General features: G+C 30.4%; 1 protein-coding gene and 1 long non-coding RNA gene across 8 annotated transcripts in view; one reads left to right on the plus strand and one right to left on the minus strand.

Moving 5' to 3' along the window:
• The window catches only part of krimp (krimper), a 228,711-nt gene that overhangs the window by 65,984 nt on the left and 151,981 nt on the right, over positions 1-10,746 (minus strand). The gene's annotated exons all lie outside the window — the stretch shown is intronic.
• Positions 343-9,967, plus strand: LOC128673751 (uncharacterized). 7 transcript variants are annotated; one of them, XR_008405112.1, is made up of 7 exons: positions 343-3,077; positions 3,182-4,267; positions 4,772-5,081; positions 5,238-7,067; positions 7,352-7,422; positions 7,601-8,604; positions 8,942-9,967. It is a non-coding gene; the product is annotated as an uncharacterized LOC128673751 (long non-coding RNA). The 7 variants fall into 7 exon arrangements; XR_010370034.1 differs by having other exon boundaries at positions 4,744-7,067; XR_010370035.1 differs by having other exon boundaries at positions 4,772-7,208.

A 10,746-nucleotide genomic window follows, 5' to 3' on the forward strand; every position in this document is an offset into this window, starting at 1 on the left:
TAATTCTCTGGGTAGTCCTTTATAACTCGGTTTATTATCGAAATAGTCATAATCGAAATTTGCCCTGCTGCAGACCACTGACACAATCACAGTCAAGTATATACATTTTGACAACATTGCGAATTTAGCATATTTACATGTATTTTTGACTCTTTCCAGTATGTTCACTCTTTAGACGGATAATATAATAATATGAACCGAGTAAAACAGGTACCTCGGTCACAGTGATTTCAAACATGATTGAAAATTGCTTATTCGTAATAGCATATATGTTCACTTTAATTAAAAATAAATAAAAAATAAAATTAAAATGGATAATAATTTATTAGGTACTTAAATAATCTTGAAAAAAATAGTTAAACTCCGTTTGTATTATTTTGTAACTTTTTTACAAATATAAAAGAGTGATTTAAAATAGAAGAAAAATAATATTTGAATCACAAGTAATAAGAAATTTTAATTATGTAAATAGGCACCTACGTAAATACGATAATTATCGATACTGAAGGTGGTGAATCAATCAGTCACGCACACAATTAAAAATTAATGTCGATTATAAAGAACATGCCTTTAAAATAATTGTACATACCAATTTGCTCAGTATACGTATGTAGATATATTGTCACCATAGTAAATACCAATATAATACTAACATTTGCCAATTTCTGCTTGAGTAAGGAAGTTTACAACAGGCAGACAAAATTGACATTAAGAAATGAAAAATTGCTTGTGCACAATATTCTGTAAAAACAGTCCCGCATATTATTTTAATGGGAGTATAAAACCTATGAATACGAGGGCGAATCATACTCTTCCATTAACAAAAATAATTAATAACTTATAAGTAACTCTTTTTCAAACTATAAAAATATACAGAAGAAAAATCTTAGTTGCGTCCTTCTGCAATGACCTCCAAGTGTTTGATATTTCTTCGTGTTATTATATTTACGTGTGTTTTCGTCAACACATATCTGCTCGATGGTTTTAACGTTTACGGTACAGGATTGCGAAGTGCCTTCGATTCAGGGGAAGTAAAGTCGGTCGTTGCATTAGATTACTTAGGATGGAGTGGTGTAGGAGTTAAGACAAGGAATAAGAAGCGACGTCGGCATCGTTTGATGATGGCGAAAAAATATTTAAAATTAATTCATAATTGAAATAAATAAATTTTAATCAATGCTTCTATGATTGTTTATTGGGAAATTGGTCGTACTTGAGATTTGAGCCAATTTAGTTTACATCGCCGGCCCAGGTGGGCCGGAAGGATTTGATATGAAATTGTTATTTGAAATTGATAGAATAGTCCATAGTAGAAAAGTCCTGTCGTCGATACTCTCAAATGTGAAACATTCTTTGGACGAAACGTCCGTAGGAGTAAGATTCTGACGGCGAATTATTTAAAAACTAATCGTCCTGTTTGTCATTATTGCAAAGGAGAAACAACTGTCGAAGAAAGCTGATATAAAGCTGAAATAATTACTGAGATAAAATTAGCTATTTGCCATCTAAAACCCAATTTGATAAGCATGAATATATTCACATAATTAATTAAAAGTTCTTTTTGTATAATGGCAATGTTCTGGTATAGAAAGCAGTACTATTTTCAGAATGTCTACCCATTGAATTAGCTATTATTCACTAAATAGTAAAACACCATCTGTGCTAAAAAAAACTTGTTGATCAAGACAGTATACTAAATGTCGACTTGCAGTCAAGATTCAAGATAAACGAGCCCTTTACAATACTAGTTAAACGAAAGAAGATTGCTATGTCATCTGCAGGGCAAGTCGTCGTTATCAATTATAATACTGGAAGTTTAAGATAGACACGTTTTTCGTTACGATCTTCGCAACGAATTAAATACTATTCTTGAAATCAAATGTCTGCAATGAACTTCTATTTATTTTTTCTTTACACTTTGCTATTCACATTTGTTTTCGTAAAAGCGAACATAGACGATGTTGACTGATATGACTGCACCGTTGATTCAGTTGTCGGGTACGATTACTTAGATATGCTTGGTTTTCAGCAAATGCAATTTAAAGTATTGCACACTTCAGCAAATAAATATAGGTTATCTTCTAAAGAACTGTACAATAAAGACTGTATGGAATACAAGTTGCCAAAAAGTGCGTATCCTTTTTATTTTTTATACATGCTGCTTACTAGATTGTAATATTTAATTCTTTCCAGATTCAATAAATAATTAAGTTGTGTCTATTATATTAAACTTTTCTGCTCTTGTTTTAATACGTAATTCTATCCCATTTTTATATTCTTTGTCGATGATCCAGTGAACAGTTCAGTGGTTCAGTGTGAAAAGTAGAGTGAATGCGCCCATTTCAGTAAATTAACCGTCACTTGAGAACTCTAGAAAATTTTAGCAGTAGCCTTTAGTGATAATTGTCACTTGTGGGCATTTAAAAAGAAACAAATTAATAAACTTACATTTAACATATGTTATGAATCGAGCTTTAGTTTTATCATTTGATATTGAAGAGAAAGAAAGTCACTGGCAACCAGCATTAAATTCCTTTATATGCAGCTTTTTCTTATTAATATAAATAAATAATTAATTAAATAGAGTAAATACTATAGATAAGAAATAAATTTGCCTGTGTTAGAGTTAGCGACTGCATCTAAAATATGCTACAAACAATGCTGCAATCCTATAATGAGAAAATAATAATTAATATCAATTTAAAAAAATATCTTTGAATGTGAATATTTTAAGTATTTTTCGACCCTACGCTAATAATATTTTTTTGTACATACTTATTACATATTACCCTTGCTTGCATACTTATATTTATGAAATGCGTAGAAAATCCAATTTTCAGTGTGTGTTAACGAAAACAAGATTTCTTAATTGATTGCTGTTTTTTTGAAATAAATCGATTGCATCGATAAATGAAACATAAATGGTGTGGCTGCATTGATAGCAGCCAGGCAGATAGGACATAATATATTCTTTATTTGAACCCAAGAATATCTAAAATTAAACAGTGTTTTAAAATATTAATATACCTATATATTTTTTTATTTATTCCAAAAGATAAGGATTTTAAATTGTTCAGGTACTGAATTCTTACAGATATTACAATACATTTATAATGTCCTTTAAAGATGAATCTCTTTTGAATCTGAAATGAATTTCATTTTTATTGTATTTTTATTTTAGTACTATTTTGGTGGTTTATTGAAATTAAAGGTAGAGGAAATTTCATTTACTACCTTCTGCAATGACCTCCACGATGTTGTTCATAATAATTGCTGCTCTGCTTTTGGTAATCGTCAACACAAGAAAAAATTCGCATCACTCAAAAATATTTGATTTCGATGAAGCAAATTATACTAAAATATTACCACTGTTCTCTTATTACTATTACAACGGTGGTTATGATTAAAATATAGCATTGAAAGTAAAAAAATACATAAAATATTTTTTTATTAGTATTAATATTGTTAAATTAGTAAACATATATAGAACAATTTAATTCGATTATGTGAAATAATAAATATCGAGTGGAGAAATTTTATACATTTGTGGATAAATAAAGCTTTTCTTTATAGAATACCAACTGCCCGACCCAGCTTCGCTCGGATAAAACTCTAACAAATTAGAAACATAAACCTTCCTATTAAATAACTCTATTAAAAATCCGTATCAAAATTGTTGCCGTTGCGTAATTTTAAAGATCTCAGCATGCATAGGGACAGACGAAGAGCGCGAAGCGACTTTTTTTTATACTATCTCTAGTGTAATGATGATTAGTTTTGTTTCTATTTATTTGCACCAACCCACTTGAAATTGAAATCTGTTGAGTGAATTCCTAGTAGGCCCCGGCTGATCGTTACCTCTCATGCGGAGACAAATTCCAGGACCTTTTCTCTTCTTATAATTTTGTACTCTTGATAAATATTGTAGTTTTCTTAGACTACACTACTTGCTTCCGAATCTGGTGAAGGAGTACAGTGAGGAAACTGGTAGTTTAGAAAAAGATTTATTAGCTACTAAAACTAAACTTGAGTGTTTTTCCACGTAATTACTAAAACCTTTACCGTGAGGAATACGATGAAGAAAAATAAATGGCTTTTCTCTCATGATCTGATCTGGCAGTTTTGATGTCGTCATAAAGTCATGGCGACTGCTTAATGGGCAAGAAACAGGACTTTGGGGGAACGTCTGGGGGAAGGTCGTCAGGAAAATCGAAAGATACTGTTGATGGCCACCTGTCACATGTACAATAGTGATGGAAAAATCAAGGTAATAATTAATAAACCTTGCCCATATCCATTAATACATGTGAATTAAAAAAATATATTTATGCTGCAAAAATATTTTAAAAAAAGATCTTTCCGTATTTATCGGATGTCATCTCATTCATTTCAATTTATTTCCTAACTCATTCGATTTATATTCATTGCTCATACGACAACAATTCACGCGTTGATATGGCACTAGTATGATTCGAATCTAGAATTTATCGATCCTTTTGATCGCCATCCATAACGCTTCTTTATAATCACATACATGGCACTTATTGAAATCGATTTTTAATTAATTATGATGACAAGATTTTATAATTGCCTCTTATTACTTTTCATTTGCACGCAATAAGTACACACTGGATTCGAGAAAACATTAACGGCTTTTTTTCTGTCACACAATGTATTATTAACACATATTTGTTATTTGCTGATTAATTACCTATTTAATGATGTCATTATTTTTATTAATAGCTGCCACACTAATTGCAAATGTTTACAGTGAAGAAATAACAGTCAATGATGACGAGTTTGGATACGACTTTGATTATAACTTTTACTATATATACGATTACGACTACTATGGTTCCGCTATGATAAAAGGGCTACCTTCTTCTTATAAGGGGCTACCAACTCACTTACTACCGATATATAAAGAAAATTGGAAAAGATATAATGCAGATTGCTTATCGCGAAAATTACCGGCTAGTGCTTGCCCATTCTTAAAATTTATATATAAATTAAAATTCTAAAAACTAAATACATGGTATTATACGAATCTGAATAAAATAGTATAATATTTATTATGGCAGGTAAGTTTGGTATCGTAAATATATAATAGTGTAGTAATTATCTAAATTAAAAACCTACCAATATTCTTCTGGTATCTCCATTAATATTCTTGTTTGCTATTTGAGTTAAATTTTATTTACAAAATAATAACCTAATAATTGTTTGTATAATTTCAGATAATTTCACGTACCTTTGGAAGCTAAACAATGGACTTTTCTGATAGTGGACTGGTAACCATCACAAAATGTGGATTTTTTTAAAATCTAACTAGACGTAGATATATTTTAGTTACGTTACATAAAATGTAACATAATATAATTAAAGGGAATTATTATAAATCACTTTTAACATAACCTCTAACTATGATTTTATTAAAATTATCTCACTCAAATCAAAACGTTTTTATTTATGTTTGAGATGAGATTGATTCCAATAGTAAGTCTGGATAGTATTGACATTTATCATTATTAAGTTGTGTATATATACTACATAATTACTAAGGTCATACCATTTCTGGTTTATCGAATAAGACTGAACCTCAACACACATTCAAAGTCGTTGGTGCCCACAAAAGCATGAATTAACAACTAATTATGGTGTATGTAAATGCGAGTATTCATTCCCAAATTATGAAATTCTTCACCACCACGTATAGAATGATTATGTAATAGAGCGGTCAAAGAGGGACCGATGATCCTAACTCATAAATTGAAGCAAGTTTGTTTATTTAGTTATTACTCTATCTATAGAGTATGAACGGGCAACAAGCAAACGTTGAGTAGACTCAACTAATCTTCATGAAATTTTGCATACATGTAGTTTGAAGTATGGAGTAGGACATAGGGTACTTTTCATCCCGAAAAAATAACGCGGGCGAAGCCGCAGGCAAAAGCTAGTTACCAACAAAAAGAACGAGGTTCTTGTCGATGGAGTATTCTCCGTTCTATTTTGTTCTTCTCCATAGAATTTTCCTTACTTTACGAATAGATTATATTATATTAAAATTATGTTTATGTAATGAATAATAATAACCCAAATTATAAGATCCTGAATAACTTTAATTTAAAAAGTAGAATAAAAAAAACTTATTTTCAACACAATTGGCCTTATCATTTCAAAGTCATTTTCAATCATCAATGGAATTGTATACTAAATTTCATAAAATTCTGAACAGGCTTTACGTGGTTAAAAACATTGTCACCCACATCTAAATGTTCGCATTATAATATTAAATGATAGAATTTATGTACCTATGTATATAATTTTAAGACCTATCATAGTACCTACACCTAATGGCAAATAAAAAATATTAATATTATTGAGATTCTGCACGTTTAAGCGTGCTCTATATATGCTTTTCACACTCTAAGTAGTCCGGTTTCCTTTTGGACACTATCTTTCACATTCATCTTTTGAACTTGGAATACTATTAATATATGTCATGGTACAATTTTGTTTAAGTAACGGTTTAGTTTTAATAAAAAATGTTACTTATCTTTTACTCGTAATGTATTTACTCTATTTAGATATAATACAAATTGTTACTATCGAGAATTAAAGAAGTATGTATTTATGTAATATGGTACAAATTTATTTCGAAATAATACGATCCGTTCAGGGTATTTTTGATTCGATATTTACTAAACACTCTGTGTGCGAGGCCGACTCGCATTTAAACGGTTTTTTTATTAACTATTTTCCAAATTATATAATTTTCTCAACCAATTATAAGCTATGTTAGTAATTATTGTTAACAATATTGTATATAGGAAAATATATATTTTTTAATTTGCAAATTTAAGTTCTGCAAGCATTAACTTATTTTAAAACCGCGGAAAACAATAACATTTACTTTTGCTATCTTCACACAAAGATCCTATTTCTTTTAAATAATTCAGCCTTTTTATCAATGTCGTTTAAGTGCTTCTTCATAGTTGTAACGCTGATCGAATTGGTCAATAACGTAGTTTTCGACTATGACTATTACGATAAACCGAGTTATAAAGGTACCTCGTGACTTATTTAATAAATACAAGGATAATTGGAGTCAATATAAGAAAGATTGCCTAACCCACAAACTGCCCGCCTCCGCTTGTCCATTTTTCAAAATACATGGCACGGATATTGGCAGATATCCTTTGAATCAAGTAAATAAATCGTAAATAATAAATACAAATATGTGATACTATGTCCGTGTATTATACTAGCCGAGCTGCGCCCCTGGGCGTCCGTGTGAGTTTTGGAATCTAATTATGTACACTTTATTTATACAAAATTGACTTATTTCCAGTTTTCGAGCTATCCGTGTACAGTCGGCTGCAAAAGGCCAAAAGCAAACTGAGAACTGAAAGTGAGAACTATGTAAGTACAGTCAACCGCGTTTGTATCGCGATAGTGTATGTGTGTACATACAAAAAATGTATTTTTGGCCCAATTCGAATTATAGATTTATAATTAAACTTATACTATACAAAATAATATACATTTTTTCAAAAATGCCAATCCCGGCAGGTTTTTTAAAGTTTTGACTATTTTTCAGGCGCAAGCACATTTAAGTCAGAGTATTATGCTGATGGTGTCATTATCCCATAACCCAATTGTATGGTATATAAGTCAAGATATAAGTAAAGGATCTTGATGAAGAAGCCTGATTTGTATATATAAAGCAGAGAAGAAAATGAAAGATTTATGTCTTCTATGTCTAGTCTATATTATAATCTTAGTTATTTGAATTGAATATTATATGTGTTATTTATTTATTTTTAGAAACACAATTTAATCTACGTGCTACTTATACTTTTGAAGCGAAATTAAATGAAAATAGTAATTAAAAGTATGTTTGTTTAATGATTTTTGATGCCGAAGTTGCGGATTTGCATTTCACTTCTCACCATCGAGTCGATTCGCAACAATTTCATTTAATTCATGTAACCACTGGTGGTATATGAAATCTATCACACATGAGTAAGAATCGAATCTAGAACCTATCGATCCTTTTCATCACCATCCACCACATCTCCCTTATAATCACTATTGAACTTAATAACGTTTAAAATCGATTTTTAATTAATCATGTGGACAAGGTTTTATGATTGCCTGTTTTTATTTTCTAATTTGCACGCAACAAGTGCGTATTCGAGAACACTTTCATTGCTATTCTCCATTGTACAACGCATATTCTTATTTGCTAATTAGTTATATATTTAATGATGTCAATATTTTTATTGATAGCTTTCACACTAATTACAGTGGTGGACAATAAAAAAACGAGAGTTTATGATGACTACGACGACGATGACTACGAATATGATGATGATGATTATGACTACATTTTCGAATACATTGAGAATTACGACATCTTCATTGACTTAACTAGGACAAAACCGACTTATAAAGGCCTACCTAGTGACATGTTGTCTGTGTATAAGGAAAATTGGGAAAGATATAATGCAGATTGTTTATCGCACAAATTACCGGCCAGTGCTTGCCCGTTCTACAAATACAAAATACTACATAAACCAACATTCTAAATATAAAATACAGGTAAAAACAAAATCTATATTATTATTAGCAGCTAAAATAGTTTTACAGGTCTTTGTGACTTAGAATTCGACATGTCGCGCGGGCAGTCATCTCAGTGCAAATGGGTAATGCTGCCAGTCTTCTTGGTACCATTCCTCGCGGTGACGTGCTGGAATCTCTTTTTATATAATGTTACGCTAATTATATTGTAAAAATGCATGTTGTTAAACAAAAAATAGTATCATAGATCTTTTAATATAATGAATACTCGGCGTTGGTTTTCCACGAATTTGCTTTTTAATTTCAGCTAAATTTTATTCACATAATAATTACTGAATTCTTGTTTGTGTAATTTCAGATGATTTCACCTACCCCTTGGAAGCTAACTGCAACTTTTCTGAAGGAAAACATATTATTCAAAAGATGTGGGGTACGAACCAGATCACTTGGCTACGAAATAAGATAATCCATTGACCACTGTGGCGGAGATTTTTACACGACTGCCTAAAAGAAAGAGGGTTAAGTTTTCAAGATTCACGTTTGTGAGTTTCTTTGTTCGACCATAATTTTTAAATGCCATAAGAAAACGTTAGCGAAAAATACAATTATGACTTATAAAATCGAATGGTGTATCAATTCTGTGAGGGTGGCAACAGGCCGCACTCGACAGAGATATGTGGAAAAGGGAAGGGGAGGTCTTTGCCCAGCAGTGGGTTATTTAAAGTTGTTTATTTCAAATACATAATTTAATGTGGTATAGTATCATACAAGGTAAATTAAATAAAAAAGACACATAAACATTTTTATAACTTTTATTTATGTCTGTATATGGTTAGATTGGCGATATTTCTTATGTTTTTTATAATTAGGACCTACGTATACTTTTTTCGATAATAATAATGTTTTTTTGGGTTGACGCTTGTCAATGGGGTTCTTTAAAGGCACAAAGCCTGCCGATGTTATATAATCCAAGCCGAATTCTTCATTGCTCGTTACTACAATAAAAAACAATATAAATATACATAAAATTGGGATTAAATTCTTCGAAATCATTTCTCTCTAGGGATAAATTTGGTTACAATCCTTTTTCTTCAATTTATTAATAGTTCTTATTCAGATTTCAAAGGATTTCTTATAGTTCCTTTAAATATATCCATAATGCACTGTAGTATTGATTTTTGCGACGTTGACACTATTGGTTAAAACACAATCAGTGTAAATAAGTATATAATCGTATATTTCTACAATATAATTAAGCCTATAATTGTCATTTGATAAGGGAACAAATATTTAGTTGTTCAATATCAATAACATAATTGAATGTTGTTTTCCTCATACTAAATTATCAAATTTTGTTAAATAAAATAATAACTCGTCTTGTGAATACTTTTTCATTGATATCTTAAAAGCCGGAGATTAGAACTTCACAAAACTTTTATACTTAAACTTTTTGTATAAATATAATTTATGAAGGCTGCAAACTACTAGCATCGGGAATGTTGAGAAGAAACGCCGAAAGAAACTCATTTGACAGTATTGTTATCATAATCTTAACGTTAAATAAAAAAAAAAAATTTTTCGTTATGAAAAATACGTACATACATGATCAAAGATGTGTTATAAACATATATTGCGTAGGTTGTATGTAAGCTTTTTATTACCACAAGAGGAAGCCCGCAATGTAAGATGAATTTGCCATATTCAGTAATACAAAGTGTATCTGATATTAAATTTGTCTATTCTCACTATCCCCAAATGATTAACTCCAATTTTTCATTGTATTCAAAATAGTTCAAGAGGACCCTGGATATCGACCATTATTGCAGAGCAGAGGAAGCAACATGGATTACGCTCAGATGAAAGAGATACGTCAATTGATAAAATATGCAGTATATTTGCATGGTTTTGTAGAAATAAATAAAAAACTAAACCAATAGCTGATAGTAGTTGTCAAAATGCTAAAAATGATGATTCATTAGAATTTCAATTTATATAAGTACTTACAAGACAACGTGCACATAAAAATAAGCAGGACATTACGCTTTTTGCCAATTTATTTTCTAAGCAGTTTTTATCGTGTGGTCCTTTAGATAATAACTAATATTTATTCAGTAGAGAAGGATGCAACCCTTTGAAATATGGCCAGATGTCTTCTTGATTGGC

This window comes from Plodia interpunctella, chromosome 11 (assembly GCF_027563975.2).
Source record: "Plodia interpunctella isolate USDA-ARS_2022_Savannah chromosome 11, ilPloInte3.2, whole genome shotgun sequence".
NCBI classification, from domain to species: domain Eukaryota; kingdom Metazoa; phylum Arthropoda; class Insecta; order Lepidoptera; family Pyralidae; genus Plodia; species Plodia interpunctella.